Source organism: Balaenoptera physalus (assembly GCF_965194825.1).
Source record: "Balaenoptera physalus genome assembly, chromosome: 3".
Taxonomy (NCBI): Eukaryota; Metazoa; Chordata; class Mammalia; order Artiodactyla; family Balaenopteridae; genus Balaenoptera; species Balaenoptera physalus.
Genome location: NC_138890.1, coordinates 160,240,457 through 160,255,640, shown reverse-complemented (window position 1 = coordinate 160,255,640; position 15,184 = coordinate 160,240,457). Strand labels below are relative to the sequence as shown.

Below are 15,184 nucleotides of genomic sequence, written 5' to 3'. Positions count from 1 at the left end.
ATCACATTTGCAGGGATGTTAAATCACTGCCCTTGAGAAGTCTGATTTTCTGGTTTCTAATACATGTCTGGATTGATCATCCTGAAGGGAAGGCAGCTTTCCCATTTTCTAATCATGCTTAGAAATCTATAAACATTTAAAAATCTTCAAATTAGACATTATTGGTTTCTCTGCCATTTTTATTTTCAGTGACTAATGAACGTCAAGAATAGGGAGATCATTTCCAAGCAATTACTGAAAGTAAACTGATTTATTACGCCATGACCTATAATACAGGAATACAAGGTACATTATACGATTTCTATTGTTATATGAAATTGGGAAGTTCTTTTCAGAAAATCAATAAAATTTTGCACACTTGCAGTGCTATTAGAATCTGAGTTCTCTGTTGCTATATAAATTATGTTTTAGATATCATAAAATTATTCCTCAGATAACGTTTATATCCAACAACTCTTTTACATACTTTTAAATAAACACATACAGGCTAAGGATTAGTAATTACATTGTATTTCAGAATTTCATTGTTCCTCCAATCACTAAAACTGTCTTTGTATTAAGCTTTTAGCAGAGATTATGGGTAACAGCCACATTTTACTATTTCTCTAGTCCTAGCTATGCACAGGCACTCTGATTGTTACAAGTTTTCCTCTCATTACAAGGAGCAATGCATCATCAGTGACTCTAAGCTTAACAGAATTCTTTTCCTTGATTACATCCCGTGTGAGGCGTGGAGTTTGAGTTTTTTAGGAGAATGTGCATCTTTGTTCCGCTCTTTCATCCTGTTTGTCCTCATAGACAAATAATGAACCAGGCCTATTATTTTAGCAAACTTAAAATCTTAATGGTAACTTGAGAAAGAGGAATGTGTTCTACTTTGCTAACTCTCCTAAAATAATCCATAAATATCATAATAAATATTCTGAAATCATGGTTGGGGAATAAAGGTAACGTTGCCTTGCTGCAAGGAAAAGACAGGGATAATGTGAAATGGATAATGTCAAAATTACAGATAGCCTGGAAATGTTTTATGGATTCAAAAATATACAAAATTGAGTGCTGTTCATCAAAAATAATGGAAAATAGGATCAGTTTACCTAAAGATTATTTGAGTTAAGGATTATGTAAGTCAATCTGGCTACTGTGCATAAGGTAGCAATGGTTACCAACATTTTTCATCTCCAATTCCAAGGCTCATCTTTTATTCAGCATACATGTTTTATACAACATCTATAATCTGCTATGATTCTTAAATGTCAGGAATGGCATAAATGGCTGCCTCTACTTAAAAAATATAACAGTAATTAAAAAAAAATCAAGTCATTTATATACACATTTACTATAATGTGTATGGAAACTGAGCACGTTACACTAAGAGAGGTAAGACAAAGGCAAGTACTGTACGATACCACTTATATGTGGAATCTAGCAAAGCCAAACTCATAAAAACAGAGAGTAAGATGGTGATCACCAGGGCATGGGGGTTGGGGGAATGGGATGGATATTTTTTGAGGACACAAATTTGCAGCAAGTAATAAATAAGCCCTCTCTAATGCACAGTACAGTGAACATAGACAACAATATTGTATTATAATCGCCAAACTTGCTAAGAAACTAAAATTTAATTATTCCAACCACTAAACAGAAAGGATAATTATGTAACATGATAGGGTGCTAGGTATTGCTATAATTATAATATATATTATAATTATAATATATAAATGCATCAAAGTAACATGTTATATACCTTAAATTTGTAAAATGTTATATGTCACAATTATTTCAATTAAAATATATAAATAAATAAAAACAAAGAAAGATGCTAATTATCTTGTATTTTTTGGTATCTCCATTTCATGTTTTGCTATTTCCCACTCTTTTAGATAATTTCCATTTGGCAAACATCTACATATTTTAAATGTCTCTACTTTCTCTAAAAACTTTTTCTCTATTACCCAGAAACGACTGGTCAAGTTTTCTCCCTTGTAAAGGATTTTCTCACAACCTTCATAAATGTAATTTAGAACCTCTGTCGAACCATGATTTTATAAGATAATGGTTCTTTAAACTTAGACTGATTACATATGTCAGAGGTGAATGAGTAACACAATACAGAGACTGTTGAACTTACTATGCCTTCATAGCAAAACTGTTGGTTAAATGGTTGTGATAAGTAGGGCCCATAGAAAAACTAAAACTGGTAAACGATACAAGTCAGGATGATAAAATCAAAGGGGTAAATGTAAAATACATTATCAATATGCATGAAACTTGTATTGGAATGCTGGATAAAGAATTCACAACTGTTAGAAATTGGTCAACCTAAAGAAGACATTATTATTTTCAAAAGCTACCTATATTTTCCTTGGATAAAGGCAGATCAGCACTATCCTTTTCTATTCTCTTCACAACACAGTATATAGCAGTGATAGTGGCAGCCATATGGCAGCAGGCAGCAAACTAATGATTTTTACCACCAAACAAAAAGGAAAAGATAGTAATAGGAATGTAGAGTGATAAGAAGGATTGAAGGATCATTACCTTACATGATACCCAATCTGAATTGTACACTGTGAACAATTCACAATTATCACAGATCACAGGCACTGCTGTTCTGCTGTATTTTTCTGGGAAAACTCATTTGTTCTATTCATTTTTGTGTGTACTGACATTTAAAACACATAAAATATTTTTAAAACTAAAACTAAAAAGATGCTACCAAAAAAAAATATTTAATTGAAGTAAAAATTAGAAGACTCTTATCTTTGCCACTGCCCTTCCCAATTCTCCAGCGGTTGCTCCTATTAGATATACTTTTGCAAAAGTAAAGTTTCATCACCACAAAAATCTTTCTTTCTTCAACCTTTTCACTGAAAGTGCCCTTTACAGTTTTGCTCTAGTGGATGCCTGGATCTCCCCTGAGGACACTACTCACTTCCCCTGCAGGGCTCCAAAGTGGTAGAGGATTTTGGTTACGTTTTATTTTTGCTTCCTCTATATTTCTCTTAGCACTGAGCTTGTAAGTCAAATGGGGTTTGTATCAATATTTGCACTTCCTTGTTCTTTTCAGTCTATTCTCAGTCTTACACAGAGATTTGAATCCCGTGTTATCAGGTATTATCTCTTAGGACCTCTCATCATTGCATCATCTACAGATACCCTGGGCTCTCACTGATTCTTGATGTCTCTAGTTCCCACTCCACCGTTACTTTGGCTGTCAGAATTTTTAATGATTTTAATCCTCAGAGTGAACAGAAAATCTAACTATACTGTGGCTTCTCAGCTTCCTGAACTATTGTGAAGTTCTTGTCTTGCATACTCCCCAGGCCACTCAGTTCCGTAGTCATGACCTAGTCCTTGGCATTACCTATAATAGCAACTCCTCCATAATCTCAATTTCACACATCACACTCTGTCAGCTCGACTTCCTGACTTCTTGCTTGTACTCACTGCCTCAAGCAACCCCACTCCAATAAGCCATTATGCCACCGGGACGTATATTTATTGATCCCACATTATTTTCACTTTCCCTCATCAAACTTATATTTTTCTCTTCCATAAAAACCAAGCTTAAATTCCACAGTCAGTTGTTTTAATGACTTCCCTGCATATACCCTCGACTACACTATTCTTCTTCAATTTTGTCATGCAACTTGGCTGTACCCTGACTCTAATTAAATAGTTCTTTACTAATCCAGTCCTGAATCTGAGCACTGCCATAACTGGAGAAAAACACATAACTACACTGCCTGATCTCGTTTTACATTCTCCTTAAACCTTAAGGAAATTCAACTTTCTATTCTTTTCTCTCCTACTCTTTTAAATGACTATTCTGTACTCTATCTTTCCTGCTCTCCTCAAACATTCATCATCTCCTCCCTCATACGCAAATGAAGTTGATGGACTGGCTTCCTAATTTGCTGAGGAACGAGGTCCAATCGCCTGTCCTCACACCTATGTTCCTGATAGCATTTATACCTGCATACTCTGACTTCACTCCTATTAGTGTGTCTAAGGCCAACACCTCCACTTATGTAACGTTGGCAAAGGCCTCTCTCCAGGGTCTTGATCTCTATATGAGGTCTCTTTGCAAAGAAAAGGGCTCCTCCTCCTCTGAGTGGACTTAGCCCTTTGTTGAGATACAAGCGCTGACAATAAACCTGAGCAAGATGACAGTTCCCCTCGCCTCCTGAACTCAGTACCCTCACGTGCTACATGATTCTAAGTAGGGAACCGGTCGCGTGCTTACTCAGGAACATCTATCTGGTATTCCTGTACTCTCTGTCTCATGCCATCAACTTCCTCTCTCTACTAGATCACTCCTATCCTGCTGTTATTTATTCTACCCTAAAAATATAATCTCTCTTGACTCACCCCTCCTTTTGGCTCCCTTACATTTCTATTTTCCCCATTGCAGCTAAAATTATTCTAAGAGTTTTTTATACTCTTTCTAATTCTGCTTTCCCCAATTCTGCTTTCTTAAAACCACTCTAAGTGGCCATTCTCCTTTTCCACTTCACTGAAAATATTTTTTAGTGAGGTCATCAACGTTTTCTACTGATAAAGGTAAGGCCGGTTCTCAGAACTTATGTATATTGGACAAGTCGATAGTTCTCTCTTCCTGTAAACACAGCTTCACAAATAGTACCCTCTGTGTATTTGATCCAATCACTCCTCATTCCTTTTCATTGCTGTCATACCACCATGGTCCAAGCCACCATCCTACTGAACTTGAATTATGGCAGTAGCTTCTTAGCTGGTCTCCCTGTTTCCATCCATGCCACATATCAAGGGTATTCAACATAAATCACAGTAATTATTTTAATATACCCAACCATTAAGTTACTTTTCTGTTCTCAACTCTCAGTTGTTTTCCATGTCACTCAGAGTAAAAAACAAAGTCTTCATTTATAATCATTGCAAAGAATTAATAGCTTCATTACCTCTCAGATTTAATTTTCTTTCTCTCAAACTTATCTATCTAACTCTATCTCCTATCATAGGTCTATAATACTGTTTTCTCTAACTTTATTTCTTTGTTTCCAAGACATTTCTAAAATTTCGTCCCTCATCTCCTTCAAGCTGTCACTCAAACATCACATTCACAGTGAGGCCTCTTCTGACCAAACTGTGTAGGACTGCATCTCTCTGCAAGGACTCCCACCTGCCTTGCTTTATTTTTCTCCTCAGCACTTACTACTTTTCCCCATATTACATTACATTTATGAACTCTCTTACTTTCTAGAATGTAATTTCATTGAAAGCAGGGAGGTTTTTTCTCTTTTGTTCATTGTTGTACCTTCTCAAGCCCCTAGACTAGTTCTAGGCACATAGCAGATACTCAATAAAAATTCATTAAATTGAATTGGAGTCTGTGTCAGACATTATTCTGGCCCCTGCAACTATAATGTGAACAAGTCATCTTTAATCTAATATCTTCATAATTTTCCTGATGCCCTCTAGTTTATATATTTTAAGATTTTTTTACCTTAAAAAAGAAAACTAGACATATGTTATATGATACCTCAGTAATAAAGACAAAAACCAGCATAACCATCTTTAATGATAAACTTTAAGGGGATGAGTTGTAGAAGTCAGATGAGTAGTGTTCAGACATAATTTTTTTTTAAATTATTTATATTACACGTACAGTTCATACTAATGAGATTCTGTCTTTGAGTTTAGTCATAAAGTTTCTTATTGGAAAGAAAAAGAGACTAATGTAAACTATGGACTTTGGATGATAATGATATGCCTGTTTAGGTTCATCGATTGTAACACATGTCTGACTCTGGGTAGGGCTTCTACGGGTGGGAACAGGGAGTAATGAGAACTCTGTACTTTCCACTCAATTTTGCTGTGAGCTCAGAAGTGCTCTAAAAATAAATTTTATTAATTAAAAAAGGAGAGATATAAGTGAATATGATTGTGGATTCAATTTGGAAATGATTATGTTTGGCAGTTATACACCATATTTGACTAAGGATCACCAAAAACTAATAGAAGGTGAGCGTTTGTCCTTGGCAATTAGAAAAGTTTAAACCTCACCTTTGACCAGTGTGTTATGCTTGACTTAACTGTAATGACTGAGTTACTTAACTGTTATTTGAGCTTATCAACATGCAATATTATTTGTACCATTTTATTACATGATGTGGGATTTTTTTGATACACACGTATATATACTTGCAGTATACCTAACCAACTTTTCACATCCTGCTCTTCACTTTTTATTATCTGTACCATTTTTTAGAAATGAATTTTTATTTTAAGTAATCTATGTACTATTTTTAAATAGGCAATATCATGTGTTAAACATTTGTTATTTTATAAGACATGGTAATCAGCATATATAAACCCATTCAAGCCACACAATAATTCATACAAGAGCTATGAGTGGCATCAATACTACAAGCTTATAGTAAAGAAAATAAGCATTAAAATGTTAATTCTCTCAAGCTTCTATATATAATGAGTTGTAAAGATGAGATTCAAACATAAGACTGTCCAATGTTAAAGGATCTTTATGTTCTTAATGTCTTATTATATTTAATACAACTGTATTGAAGTTACTGATTAGAAAACAAAGAAAATACTAAAAAGAAAAAAGTAACCCATGCCGAATAAGGCAAACTGTTGACATTTCAATGTATGTCTTTCAAAATTTGTTTGATTTTATATAATTTATAATGATAATACTTAAGATATTATTTTATGCCAGCACTTTTATAGTTAATATAGGTATTTTCTTATGTCATTCCATTAACTGAATGTGCCATAGCTTCACTAATTCTCTCTTTTTGACATTTTTTTTCCTATTTTACTATTATAAATAATGCTGTGACTGGTTTTTCTTGGACTTGAGGATAACTTTCTTCACTTCACATGAATTTCTTATCATGTTCTTAGAATACATTTATACAATTAAAATTCACTTTGTCAATGCATGTCTCTCTGGCTTTCTAAATAAATTCCTGAAGTGTCACCTAAAATGCATCAGTTGCCAGTTTCAAGAACAGTTCATCATTTCTTATTTTCTATAATTTGTCCCACAGCTAGGTATTATTACTTATTTTTGTTGGAATTGTGTTTGTACTTGATAATTTTGATAATAGCATCTCAATATCAGATAAACTTACTTGTTTCAGATCAATAGTGAGAGGAAACATCATGCATAAGATTATATGCCATTTATGTTCTTTCCTGCTTTTGTAATGTGCTATTCCTTTTTTTGTTTTATCTGCCTCAAACTTTGATGATTTGCAAATGCTGTTTAATACTAAGAATATTATCTTTTGGCTTACCACATAATTTGTGAATCTTTTCGTCCTCCAAGTTTGTGAAAGCATCATTGTGTTTTCATTGTAACCCATGCCAATTTGTGAAATGGAGAATTTAATTTTTATTTAGCTAGATCTTTTTGGTATCTTATTTTTGAGCTTAGAAAAATCTTCTTAATGCTAAAACAAGATTGAAATAACTATATTTCCTTCTAGTTTTCTTATGACTTTTACATTTATTTCTTTGTTCCAACCGGAACGTGTTTACCTTTGAAATATTAGACCAAGAGCTAATATTTTGGATCTAAGTAGGTTTAAGTAACTCTTCCAGCTCCAATTGTTAATAAATTTTAGTTACTGTTGGCAATTTTATCTCCACTAGGAATTCCAATCACTTTTTCTAAGCTGATACCCTATTCTTGCTAACTTATTTCTTAGAGATTTAGTTTTCTTTGTCTTTCTGAGAGGGAAGTATACATGGTACCCTGCACCTGGCCTTTGCTGGTCAATCGGTTCTTATTCCTGGAACTTAGGAACTGGCTTTTGGAGACTTAGTCAATTCATTTAATATTGGTCATTGAAACCACAGGACTGGAGAAATCATTTTCTACATGAAGAGGTTGACCTACAGAGAGAGAAATAAAACAATAAAATAAATGCCTAAAAGGAGTGGTGACAGATTTTATGCCTCAAGGAGAGAAAGTAAATCAGGGAAAGCAGCTGCTATGGCTCCTGGTGGATGTTCAGGACATTTGTAATTTACTGAGAGGAGATGCAGTGTTTGCTGAGAGGTACCCTTTTGTCATTCCAATAAGTTCTTCTTTTTCACTGAACACTATGGATTCTTTTGTTTGCAACAAAATTATCTCTGATGAAGACTCAGTCAGTTATACTAAAGTGTATTTTTTTTGGATTTTTATTCCCATTTATTGTGCTCTATTTGTTCTTACAGCAGGACCACATTAGCTTAAGTGGCATAACTTCTCAGTACATTTGAATAGCCATCATGAGAAGTCATTATCATATTTTCCTATGAATATTCATATACATATATCTTTATATAATATATAATACATATATATATACTTACAGGAGAACTTCTGTATCATTTTATCTTTTTTGCCAAATTAAAACAAAATCCATGAAGATTCTGATTATACTCTAATGTGTAAAATAATTCAGTAAGACTGAAGATTTTTGCAGTATTTTATATTGCATACAAAAAAAGTTCCTGTATTAGATTTTAGATTTTCATTGTGTGAGAATCCATGCCTGTGTCATCAAAGATGCATCAAACATTTACCGAGTTCCTATGATGTGCCAGGCCTTCGCCAGGGTAGTGGATGGCTAGAAACAAGAGCAGGACTGACACACTCCTGGACCACAGGCAGTTGATGTCTAGGAGGAGGACAAGCATTAGACCAGCGGTCCCCAACCTTTTTGGCACCAGGGACCAGTTTCATGGAAGACGATTTTTCCATGAATGGTGGGGGGGATGGTTGAGGCAGTAATGGGAGAGATGGGGAGCGATGGGAGAGGCAGATGAAGCTTCACTTGCTCGCCCGCCGCTCACCTCCTGCTGTGCGGCCCGGTTCCTAACAGGCCGCGGCCCAGTACCGGTCTGCAGCCCAGGGGTTGCGGACCCCTGCATTAGACAATCACTGATTGAGATGACTCTGGAGGGGAAATAGAGACTAGATGATTCCAGCCTTCATCGGTCAAGATAAGGGTTTCAGTGTTTATAACAGGAGTAAGGAAAGTCATTGATAACAGGCTTTAGGCAGAGAAGTGATATGATCCAATTGGTATAAGATATATTCATGAACACATATTTTGGTAGCTTTTTTGTATTATAATTCCAACTGCTTTACATAGGAAAGCTATTGATTTTGGAGGGTATGTGTGTTGTTTATTTGTCATAATTGTAAGTTCTAAAAGGTTTACAATTTTCTAATTTGAATAGTCTAGGTAGATAATAATGTAAATTTATATAATAATGATATAGATAAGCACAATGAGAATAAACCTCTTTATTTTTCCTAAGATTGCCTCTAGTTTTCCCCTGTTCTAGTGCATATCTTTCGCTTTTGCCTATTACATTATTCAAGGTTCAGACAGGGAATAAAGAACATGTAATGGGTATTTCAGACAGAAATATATTTAATCCAGAGTATCAGAGGCTTATATAACCATTAGGCTGGTTGAAGTACTGAACATCGCGTAGACCACTAAGAGGAAATTCAGATGTGTCTGGAGTCATGCAAGTCGTCATAATGATTCCAGCTGTCTGCAAAACACATGTCTCTCAGGAGAATACTTTAGAAGAATACCATGAGAAGTGTCAACTAGTAAGTAATCTCAGCTACTTCCTGCTAACAGAATTCTAAATTTCCTTTCGGGAGAAATTCTTGACCCACTTTTAGTCCATGTAATTTAAACAGACTTGAAATCTCAAATTCTGTTCCTATCAGTAAGGATGTTACTAGTGACTGGCCTTAAAAATTTGCACATTCTACTGGTCACAGTGATTAGCTGAGAGTTCAGCATGCTACCAGGTCAGGTCAATTAGTTCCCACCCTGTAAATTTTACTGAGCTGACCTATGTTCCCTGGACTTATTTATTTAACAGAAGGTGATTTTTAGACTGATGTTGGCCATCATTGTCACCACATGGAAAAACTGCCTGAAAAAACCACCATAAAGGAAAACAGAATATAAAGTAGACCAGTCATATTTTTTAAAACGTTTTTGAACAATTGATTTCAGCAATATTTGGAGCTTAGTTTAGAACTGTATTTCTGGATTATATGATCCAGTTTTGCTTAAACGAATTGACTTGGAGTTCTTCATTTCCAAAGAATGGATTCCAATTATTATAGCTATTAAATGTACTTTTTATATTCTTTTAAGAAGCATTTGACTTTCTATTATTGTAATAAGGATTTCTGCAACCATATTACACATTTAGAATATTCCGTGCTGCCATTTTAAAGTTTCTTATGGTGTTAGAATAATATTACATAAATTGTAAAGTTCTCTTTTTCTCACATTAAAAGCTTCTATTGATTGAGATTTTTTTAATTAAATAACTTTAATGTAAAACTGTCTATTACCAGGCATCTGTCTGCAGAGAAATGCTTTAGCAATTTAAATTTATATTTCAAGATTACCATTTTGTTTAAGTTTTCTATTTCTTAATCACTCTGTTTTTGAAATTCATATCATTCTATTCACAGAGATTTTCAAATATATTAGCTTACGAACAGATTGTTCAACTTTCCCTGTGTTTGCTTCTGCTGTACATTTCATTTTATTGTACTTACAGTAGTTTAGGGATGTTATAGTAGTTTTTCCGCTAGTGTCCAGTGGATTGCTTTATAGAGGGAGGGAGGGTGCAGTTAGAAACCTTAGGGAACAGAATTCCCCTACCGGGAAAAAACAATAAGATAAACCTTTGGAAGGATCAAATGATGGACAGATTTCAAATGGGAGACTGTTGCTAAGGTGTGATTCTGACACATGGCAAACAATCCACTGGAAACTAAAAGGGATAGGTGGAAGGAAATGAGTGTTTCTACCCCCTTGTTAGCAGTATCCGGTCTATTTCATTCTCTCCTTTATTTCAAGCCTCAGGCACTTTGTGACTCTAGCTGTTAATTTCTATCTCTCTCATTTTCTCTTTCCTGACTCTCTTCTCTCTGTCACTACTACTATACCAGTGTTTTAAGGTTGACTGGTGGCTTGAGTTAATAAAACTTTTTATTCTGTGGGCTTTCCATTCAAGATGACATGTGTGTAATGATTGCTGCTCATTCAAAGAATTAACTCATTTCTAACAAAAAGGATAGAAGGCCAGTTATCTTTCCTGAATATGACCCTGGGCACAATTTAAACCCCAATAAGGATGGGAACGTAGAAGTGACATTGCATGGAGCCAAAAATGAAGGTCAGTAGATTGCTTAAACCATCACGTAGGCATAGGGCCAAGATCAAAGAGAATGGGTGCCAAAGAGTGTTGACACAGTAAATACTCATTAAACATTAAGGAGGTATATTCAAATACATTTAAATTAATAACAAGTATTTTTATTATTTTGTTATTTAATTAAAATATGCTGTCCTTGGTTTTATCAATTTGAGGACTTAGAGAGTCCACCTTCCTCTACAAAAGGACATTTCAATTATAAACCTTACTAATTGAAAGAAGTGACTTTTTTTTTTGGCCGCGCCATGTGGCTTGCGGGAACTAGTTCCCTGACCAGGGACTGAACACAGGCCACGGCAGTGAAAGTGTGAGTCCTAACCACTGGACCGCTTTCACTTTTTGTTAATAAAATATCTACTTCTAGAATATATTCTATTCTTAAAATTCACAGTTTCAATATGAAATTAACAAAATCAAATAATAACTGAAAGCATCCTATCTAATTGATAAGAGGTAAATATTTATATTTTTTGTGCTATAAAACACAATTTCTAATTTCAGAAATCCCAACATGCAGAAAGTAATTATGGATTTTCAAATAGATCCAGTCTTTGTTATATCTCTGATCCAATTACTCCACATAACTTATTAGGAAATGCCAAGAACTGTCTGACATCTTGATGACAAAATTACTGTAATGGAATAGCAATACTTTATATTTTAAAAAGAAATTTTAAAAAATGTAAACATGAAGGAACTCATTGTTTATTATCAGAAAATCTTTAAAAATATAGAACATTTTAAAAGATGGGTACCATATGATATTATTTCCATTACGATAACCAAGGTTTTATTTTCTTTGAATTCTCCTAACTCACATATAAACACACTGTTAGTACATGCACAGCATTAGTAGTTTCAAAATCTGGTTCTGTGAGTTTTGAGAGAATGATTATATCAGTTTAAAAATGTTTCTTGATAATGTACTTACTTGTTTCTTCCTTTTAATATTCTCTAAATTATTGCATCAACTGTATCACACCAAGAATCAATGCACATGACTTTGGGTATACATGGCTAATATTTTTGAAGGACAAAATTTATCATACTGGTCAAATTTCTTCTACATTGGTCAAAGTGAGATTTATAAATTTAAAAAGTTAATCATCTTCATGAATTTGATCTTTCATGTTTTGTTAGTTCCTAATGCTTATATTTTCATATTTTATTGCCATCTTATTTACTAAATTTTCTTTTCAAACTCACATATACAAATGCTAACACCACACACATATTAACTGAAATTGCTTACTATTTCCATGAATACTGACAATTTGTAGAGTGGGTATTCAAACATTATAGATTAGAATTTCTATTTTAAGTGTTGCTTAGTATGTTAAATTTCAAGAAACAAGCATCTATCTATAATATATATTTATAATATCTTTATTACAATGCATTTTATATTTACCTTAGTGGTAAATACAAAGCTGATCAATGATTTCTTATTACTTCTCATAATGTAACACAAAGTAATGTGACTTGAATATGATTTACAGTGTTTTTAAAAATACATTATATGGAAGTCCAAAATCTTTTAAATGATGGTGAAAAATAAACGTGTAAATGGTGTGCATGTGTGTATATAGTGTGTGCATTTAAATGTACGTATTCTTATGTATATATGTTTTTATAAACAAAATAAAGTTCACCCAACTGATTACTTTCTATTTCAAATCAATTCAACCTCTCAAGTTTTTGTTTTTTTTTTAATTCGTATGCCCCCTCTTTCAATTCTTCTATCTGTGTCTATCTATAGAAGTAATGTGATATGATACTGAATCTATCCTGCTTTTCAGGCTTATTGATGGAAAAATTTACTTTGCTTTCCGTTTAAATACATCTCTTTATGTTTTCAGAGATTAATTTGAGGATAAGGTGTGGAAACAAAAATGGGATATGTTGTAGGGAAGAGACGCTATTGTTAATATAAGAAATGAAGTAGTAATTTCATGGCACACAGAGAAAGTATATGAATAAAATACTGCTCTATAATGTTTTCTAGTAAGTAGTAAAATACTACTATATTTTAAGTTTTACTGGCAACACACATGAAAGAGTTTTAAGCAAAAGAAGTGATGCAATAGGCTCCACTGGGCCATTCAGAATCCTCTTGCCACTGAACCTACAGACCAAGGGGTTTGCTGTTTTGGCTGAGTGTTCCTGATTATCAAGAGGAAAGTACATTGCCGTACCATAGTGAGTGCAGAGAAGAATGTTCCTGGAACCTATGGGATTGACTCAGGTCTTATTGTAAGTATGAATGGAAAACTAGATAAACCTAAAACAGACAAGACTAATAAGGACCCTGATCTTCAAGACTGAAGTTCTGGGTCATTTCTTCAAGTCAAATATCCTGGAAAAGTTTAATGATATCTAAGAGCAAAAGGAATATGGTATGGAAAGGTGAATAAATAAGTTATAAAGACTACCTCTGGTCTTGTAAACAATGGCTGAAACAAAGACTATACAACAGTATATGCTTCACTTATATATATATTAAATATAAATAATATTATATATTACATCTACACATTTACATTTATATTACATAAATTATACTCCATCTTGTTTGCCTTTTGTGAGAGTAAACATCTTTATGATTTAATGTTCAGGTTTATGATTATTAAAGTGGTATGGTGATCAAATTAGAATGAGAATGAATGTTATCTAGAGTTAAAAAAGCAACTGATGGATTTGATATCTTTTTTTTTTTTTGACAAGGGATTAGTATGTTCTTATTAACATGCACGAAACTTCATTGCATTAGATGGGAGCGTGTTGTTTTTCCTGTTTCTGTTTTCACATTTAAATGTATATCAAAGGAGTGTGTATTGATTCTAATAGTAAAGAGGCGGATTGTACTAGATGTTGTCTACTAGATTTTGGCAACCTTTTCAATCCCTTCTAGTTAACTTTAGTATCTCAGAGACTAGAAAGCTAAGAACTGTACTGCTAGATTCTGTTACTTGGATTGGAGACAAAATGTGGTTTTTCTTCATGAGCTTCATTGACAGGAAACCTGCAGGGACGCCAGGGAGGCAGAGGATGCTTTTCTTGGAGTGGCTGCAGCCAAGGGCCCGGCTGCAACAGACAGGACTCTTCGCGGGGCTCGAACCCACATTCTGACTGTGCAGGCGTTCTGAGCGGCAGGCAGCTGCTGCAGAGGCACCACTGGCTGCAACCACTGCTGTTTTCCAGACCCCTGGATCCTCACTGTGGTAGCAGGGCCCGGAAACCAAGTATTGCATTCCCACAGCAGGCCTGAGTTTTCTCCTCTAACCCTCCAGGGATGTGGATGCACCGAATTTCCTGTTTGTTCATCCGTTCTTAAAATAAATGAAAAACTCAGAGTTTTCTGTTTCCTACACTGTGATTCCTGATGCACATACATATTTTTCAACCATATTAATAGGTTTCAGAATTTATTTACAATTTCTTGGAGAGAAATATTGGCATCATAGGACTAGATCAGTAACATTTGTTTTAGGTGTGATAAGAAATGTAATTATTTTAGAAAACAAAGTATATATCTCTATATAGATAGATATAGAAATAAATATAGAGATATAGATATAGATATATACTTAGTTATACTCTCTCCATGTTCATAAAGTATTAGATTTTAGCATTTGGAAGTTCACTATATCTAAGATCACTATGTAGCCACAGGATATCAAAAGGCTTATTTTATTTCAAAGTGTGGAAATATACATCCTAAGGAAACTTCACAATGTTTGCATTATTTGTCTCAATTATATATTAGACAGTTTCGAGCATGGAATTATGAATTGTATCCATATATGTACTATTTTATTAAATATTGTGCAATATTTTAAATCACATGACAATATTTCAGATTTTGATAGCGTAAAGATAAATAAAACTTGTTTAATGTTCATAGATTTCTTCAACCTCA

General features: G+C 33.9%; 1 protein-coding gene across 5 annotated transcripts in view; it reads right to left on the bottom strand.

Annotated features, from left to right (window-relative positions):
• CDH18 (cadherin 18) overlaps nt 1–15,184 on the bottom strand; it is a 988,723-nt gene that overhangs the window by 888,522 nt on the left and 85,017 nt on the right. The gene's annotated exons all lie outside the window — the stretch shown is intronic.